The 7,427-nt window shown below is 34.8% G+C and overlaps 1 long non-coding RNA gene across 3 annotated transcripts; it reads left to right on the forward strand.

Annotated features, from left to right (window-relative positions):
- LOC107637863 lies at positions 4,287 to 7,179 on the forward strand. Of its 3 annotated transcripts, none has more exons than XR_002361275.1 (4): positions 4,287 to 4,523; positions 4,774 to 5,007; positions 5,322 to 6,343; positions 6,494 to 7,179. It is a non-coding gene; the product is annotated as an uncharacterized LOC107637863 (long non-coding RNA). The 3 variants fall into 3 exon arrangements; XR_002361274.1 differs by lacking the exon at positions 6,494 to 7,179 and having other exon boundaries at positions 4,289 to 4,523; positions 5,322 to 5,732; positions 5,850 to 6,428; XR_001619582.2 differs by lacking the exon at positions 6,494 to 7,179 and having other exon boundaries at positions 4,289 to 4,523; positions 5,322 to 6,428.

Genomic DNA, 7,427 nt, shown 5'->3' on the forward strand with positions numbered 1-7,427 from the left:
AAGGAAACAAAAGTTATCCAAAATACGTGAAAGAACTCGGTATTCGTTCGGTTAACCCATCTAAAAGTACGAAGGAAACTAAATTAGTTGAAGGTGAAAGCATAGAAAAACATGACATGGTGACATGTCATCAGCTACCGCACGGCTAATCATCTGTCGGTTCTCACTTGTGTCGGAATAGGATCTCTCTATCCTTTTGCATACTGTCACTGTGCCCAACATTCGTGAGTTTGAAGCTCGTTTGTTCTAGCCATTACCACAAAGGTTCTGATCTCTGTGAGTTCGACTGCTCTGTTGTCAGGAGATGCAAGTCAAAGTCACGAACCAGAGGCCTAAGAGATTATACTCTAGGTGTCGTCCAATGACTACGTTGAACATCATGTAGACCGCTTGTGGTTGTCAGGCACGCGGATCTTGGCTAAGCGAGTAATGAAGATAGTGGGTGATTGTCACGGGTCACCCCTTCATTTTGACTTAACTGAATTAAGAACGAGAGTATATCTTGGAGAAGAGACATGCGTGAATTGAAAAAGAAACAATAGTACTTTCATTAATTCATGAAGAACAGCAAAGCTCCACACCTTAATCTATGAGGTGTAGAAACTCCACCGTAGAAAATACATAAGAGAAAAATGTCTTGGCATGGCCGTGTGGCCAGCCTCCCAATGTGAAAAATGGCATAAGCCCCAAAGTCCAAAAGATCCTGAAAATAATAGGAAAGACTAGTATTTATACTAAAGTAGTTACTAAGGATTACAGAAATTGAGTAACTAAGTGCAGAGAGTGCAGAAATCCACTTCCGGGGCCCGCTTGGTGTGTGCTTGGGCTGAGCATTGAGCTTTACACATGCATAGGCCTTTTCTAGAGTTAAACGCCAGCTTGGATGCCAGTTTGGGAGTTTAACTCCAGTTCTGGTGCCAATTCCAGCGTTTTACGCCAGAAAAGGGTCTCTGGCTGGCGTTTAAATGCCAGTTTGGGCCATCAAATCTCGGGCAAAGTATGAACTATTAAATGTTGCTGGAAAGCCCAAGATGTCTACTTTCCAATGTAATTGAGAGCGCACCAATTGGGCTTCTGTAGCTCCAGAAAATCCACTTCGAGTGCAGGAGGGTCAGAATCCAACAACATCTGCAGTCCTTTCTCAGCCTCTGAATCAGACTTTTGCTCAGGTCCCTCAATTTCAGCTAGAAAATACCTGAAATTACAGAAAAATACACAAACTCATAGTAAAGTCCAGAAATATAATTTTTGCATAAAAACTAATAAAAATATAATAAAAAGTAACTAAAACATACTAAAAACTACCTAAAAACAATGCCAAAAAGCGTATAAGTTATCCGCTCATCATGCGTGCACATACAAACCAGAAATCACAAATTCTGCAGCATTCACAGAATTCAGATTTTGACACCAAACTTTGAATGATCATAACTTCCTCTACAAAAATTCATTTCCTACAAACTTTATATCAATGTAAAGCTCTCAAAGCCATCTTTAATTTAAAATAAGTTTCATGCAATTTTAAGCTTTGAGGCTCAAGTTATGATCCGTCAAACTTAGCCCAAAACTCATTTTTACCAGAAATTTACAAGTTCTCAACCTTCCAATTTCCCAACCAAAACCAAACCACAACCTAATCAAACTCCAAAACACATCAGATCTCACACTTTTCATACCTCAATTCACCACTTCACCTTATGAAATCATCAATCCCAATTATCAATTACATAACACTATATTCATTGCTCAACCAACACATTAATCAATTATCATTCCACCATTACCAACAATCATCATAATCAATCTCAATCTCAATCTTCAATACCATATTATCAACATCAACATTACAATTCATCAAAACCACCCAAATCATCAAATCATCATACAGTAATTCCAATAACCAATTTTATTCCATACCTTGGCCGATTTCTAATATGTACTAAATCACCAATTGACCTCTACCAAGCTTCCACGAGCTCTCAAACTCAATCAAGCCACCAAGTCCACTTTCAAGTCACCAACATTTTCCACACAACACCAATTCAAGTTAGAAATTACATAAATTCCATAAATGAAACCTAGGGTTTATATATACACAAAACCACAAGAGATCAAGCATACTCACCTTACCAAATGTGGATTGGGTCAAAACCCAATAGGAATCAAGTACTAGAGTGTACCTAAACACCCAAAATCACAAGATTTCACTCAAAACCAAAACTAAATTTTCGAATTTCACAAGGGCAGAAAACTGGGCAAAGAATTTCGAGATCTTACCTACATAAGTGGAATAGAACTAACGGGCTCGGCGAGAGCTTCGTGTAGCCACTGACGGCACGCGAATCAGAGCACTGTAGCTCGAGATATGGCCACCGAAGTGATGAATGAATAGTACCATTTTTCTCTTCTTCTCCTCTTCACTTCAGCCACTCAACCCTTGTGTTTGTGCGTTTGTGGCTGAAGGGTTCATTAAATGGGGTGTTATATATGTTGGGCTTGGATCCAACTTGGGCCCGATCCAACTTGTTAGCGTTTTCGGCCCGTTTGGCTCAACTTTGGGCCAAACTTTTAAAATTAATGCCCGATTTTTTACTTTAATTATTTTCTAAGGTTTTTCACTGTTTTTAATTATTCTCGCACCGTACCGGACAGACTTAAACCGGTTTGCGATTTTACTCGAATTTTCGTAGAAAATTACATTTTCTGACTCAGAAAAATCTACTGAGTCCAAAAATCATATTTAAATTCTCTAATTCACATTCTAAATTTTCAGATCCTATTTTGGACAATATTAATTATTTAATTAAACGGTTAATTAATCGCGGTTCTTACAACAGACAATTAGAAGCAGAATCGGTGCGACAAGGTAGATATGGAAGGCAAACTGGCGACGTAAAGCCAGAGACAATGTTGCGAGGCAAATCCGGAAGGGGCGCAAAAGTGGCGGTGGAGGTGGCGGCCCAAAACCAAATCTAGAAGATGACGCTGAGGGAAGGTGAAATGGGTGTTGCGGTGGTGCGTGGAGGCGACAAAGGCAACGGAGGCAGGTAGATAAGGAAATGATGATGGTGCCTTGCTCTGCCGCTTCTGATTTTGGGAGAGACTTCAGACACTAAGAGAACAAGGGGAGAGTTGGAAGAGGAAGAAGAAAAAAGTGGATTTTGGGACAATATTGGAAAATAAATTATTGAGGGACAATTGATTGTTAATAAATTAACAGTAAAGATAAAATTAAAACTTATTTTAAACGTTAAAGATAAAATTAAAAAAAATTAAACGTTATGAATATTTTTAAAAAATTTCGAAAATGTTAGGAATAAAAAGCGTACTTTGTCCTATATTACATATTATTTTAAATGAGATCTCATTATATTATCAATGTATGTGTTAATGACTATTATTGTGATGAATTTAGTGATTAATTCAATGAATGACATGTGAAATGTGATCACAGCTGGAAGTTCCAAAATCTTACCAGCAGCTGTTTATTTGTGACAATTTTCAGACAACTAATTATCAGAGTACCTATAAGTTCAATGCAAATAAATTTAAATGCAGTTCATTATTTTCTCCATATTTGTGTCTGAAAGCTTTCTCTCCCTCTCAAGCACGAAACTGTAGTCTATGTAGGGGTGTTCAAATTTAAACCGATTTAAATTAAATCGTTCATCTAATCCGATCTAAACCGAAAATCGATTAAAACCGCACTAATTCGGATTTGATTGAATTTTATATTTTGCAAACCGTTAGATTGGATTGGATTTCGGATCTACTTTTCATAACCGATCCAATCCAATCCAAACCGCACAATGTGTTATAATATTATTATTTTATTATTATATTTATAATTATACTTATAACATGTTCAATTTGTTATACATTTTTCTATTATTCATGTATTATTATTATTTAATAAATATTTTATGTTCAAAATGTTATTTATTTATTTATTTTAACGAACCTATAATTTTATTTCTATTGTTATGTTATCGTTAGCTTTTTAAGATATTGTTAAAATTTGTTATGTCATTGTTGATTATTTAAAATTTGATGTTGAGACTTGTTATATGTATTTAATTTTTTTAATTTAAAAAACCGTAAATCCAAACCGATCCAAACCGCTTGTAATCGGATCGGATCGGATCGGATTTTCAAAAAAAAATTATCCAATTCAAACCGCACCGCACATAAATTAAACGTTCGAATCGGATGACATTTTCCCTTAAAACCGAACCAAACCGCACCGCGAACACCCTAAGTCTAACTGTTGCTGGTGAATTTTTTTATGTGATTGTAGTTCTCTGCCTCTCTCAAGCTATTGGGATATCATCTTCAACTCTGCCAATGGCTTCACCCATCTTCCCGTCTCCTTCACGATGTTCTAACTTTTCTGTTTCCATCAAATTCTCGATAAACTCCGAAACTAATATCTTTCTCCTGTTGCAACTGTTTCTCCCCGACATAGAAGACGCTTCAATGTCATTTCCATGGCTACCCCATGCCAAGTGGCAAATCCAATAAAGGTAACATGCTACCTTCAATTTCATTTCCAGTAAGGAGAATTCACTCATTATATATATAAAATGGTTTTGGCATTGTGTTATGTTGTGTTTGCAGTTCTGGGAACATTTTCTTTTGACTATTTGATGTGAACGTTTCGTGTTGTTTCAATACTTTTTTGGTTTCATGATGTGTGCTTGGATTGTTGCAAGTGGTTGTGATATTCCTTCCCTTTTTTATGATTGGGTTTTCTCTGTTTTGTGTTTCAAAAAGATTCAAACTTTTGTGAGCCACGCACTCTATAATCGAAGACTATTCTGCTGCCTCCAGAGTTACCATCAATCCAATTTGCTCGGAGCCTACACTGCCTTCAGAAAAGTTTCCAGATAAACCCTCCTTACCTATTCCCTTCATTTCTTCATCCAAATTTTTATCTCATGGAATTAAGTTATTGATTTGTGTCTCAATGTGTTGATACAGGAGTTTTGATTTTATGTGTCATCAAAGGTATGCCCATTCTCTCTATCTCTCTCTATATGAAGAAATAATATTGGTGGTTGTTGATTTTCTCTGATTTAATTATGAGCAATTTATGTCTGTATTTCAAGTTTATTCCAGTGATTAAAAGGGAGTGTTATGATACCTTGAAATTTGATGATTGATTGCAATATGACTAGATAATAAAAATTGTATACTTGGGCCCTATACCCAGGGATGTTTTCAGTAGATTGAGATTTTTGATTTATGAGAAAAGAATATTTGGTATAAGATTTATATTTAATAAAGTTGATATATTAAGTCAAGCCACTGATTTTTTGCAGGCACTGAAGATTCTTCAACTGTGTAGTACTTTTTGTACCTATTATTTGCTTCTAGGATTCAGTTACATCCAGAAGAGCTAAATGTTACCGGTTAAAAAGTGTCGTGATGTTTGCTATGCTCATTGGTTTTGGATGGATTGCATATCTTGATTTGATATTTAAGTCGTATAGCCAGCTTTTTCAACAAATAATCCAGTGTATCAGGCCGAGTTCCTCTCTCGTGGAATCTTAGTATTTGCTGTTCAATGCATTTTTTCTTTATTTGTGTTTGTAGTGAATAGTGTCTGCATTGTCTGTTGATGCTTAATTAATGAAAGCTTTCAAATGGGACAATTTTTTTTCGGCAAAAGTTACCGGAAATGTGGTGCTGAGAATGTGTCTCGGTATTTTCTCTGCATCTCCCATTAACAGGTACATCATTTAACCATGTCTTACCCATACTAGATGCATTTTTTTTTTGTTTATCATGAGTTAATGTTGGAACGTTTTGATTATTCATGTTTATCTTTCTTTTTTTATGCTTTGCAGCTGACTGTAACATGAAATGACGATGGTATGGCACAAAATTTTTCTAGAAAGATGTTTTTTTCAATATTCAATTGTCTTGTGTTTTAATTGTCTTGTGTTTTTACATGTTTTGCAACTTAACCTTATGCTTTCATGATCTGATGCAAGAATCGAGTTTGGTTTACAGTGAATAGCAGTTCATTTTGAGACTTACCACTTGGGTGAATATATATGTCAAATTTTAATTTTTCTTGAGATGGAACTCACTTAGGCTTGACGTTGTTAGCTCAACGTTATGGTTTTTTTTAGGGATTGTGTTGCAAACTACCTAAGTGTCTTGATTTGGGTCAGTTGTGGAAGTCTAATAACAATTCTAAGGTTAAGCATGTATGTTTTGTGTTTTATATGTCTACCTCCTAAAGGTTGATAAGATATGTGAAAGGTTGCAGATTGAGATAGATCAACTATTTTGAGAGGTGATGTCAAACGGAGAAAAATCTCTATTGAAGAGGAAGGTATCATGACAAAGTTGCATGCTTCCTTTAGCACAATGTTAATTCTATTTACTACTCCTCTGTGTGTTTGAATGCCATTATGTATGTTCAATATCCATCAATATCTTATCTTTTGTTGGTGCATGTTGTTATTGTTGTTTTTCCTTAAAGGCCAAAGAAAAGAAGAATGACTTTTTCTTATGTGTGTGGTTGAGGATATTCTGTTGGAAGAAAGATGGGTCTTTTGTTGAAAGAAGCTTTGAAGACTGTGGAATGTTGTATTCTAAAAGATCGGTTGCAACATTTTATTTTACTTTCTCACCATTTTCTTCTCTTTTTTGTGTAAAATAGTATATTTTTTCTTATTACACTTGATGTATACAAAAAACTATTGTTTGGTGATTGAAGATGATCATTGATAAGGCCTTAGATAGTATTGGATTATTGATACTTTTGGAATTTGCTATTTGTGTTCTTAATTCATTAGATCAATTGTCTTGATTTGGACTCATCAAATTTTTGTGCTATATCTTGGATAGATGTTGCAGGATGTAGTCTTTAAAATTTGTTGCCATATTTCTTAGTTCTTAATTAGAATGTGATCATTCTTATATTCGAAGGTTCTATAAGACAAACCAAGTTCAGCTGATGATGGTAGAGCTATAATCTCTTTGAAAATCTTTATATATGTTGGTCTTTGTTGTTTTTTTTTTATATATATAATCGGTGTGTGGCAAAGTGGTTTTGGAAAGGATGATAGCATGGCATTGCGAATTTCTAAGATTAGTATAATTGAGAGATAGTACCAAATCTAAGTTTCGACTCCCACCATAGTAGAAAAGTTAGCAACTTGGTGAATGTATATTTTTTTTATGTAAAAAAATATATTTTTTACATAAAATTTTAATTTGCCAGCAGTTAATATATTGTGTAATTAAACTTTATATACAAATAACCTGTATTCATTTGAATATGCTGCTATATTTGAGATTTTAATCTCTAAATCCTAAAAAGTTGTATCTGTATCTGTCTAATTTTTATAGTGCACTTTCTTATTCTTGGGTATATGCTTAGCTGCTACAATCCATTGAAGACTACATACGTG

Source organism: Arachis ipaensis, chromosome B04 (assembly GCF_000816755.2).
Source record: "Arachis ipaensis cultivar K30076 chromosome B04, Araip1.1, whole genome shotgun sequence".
Lineage (NCBI taxonomy): Eukaryota > Viridiplantae > Streptophyta > Magnoliopsida > Fabales > Fabaceae > Arachis > Arachis ipaensis.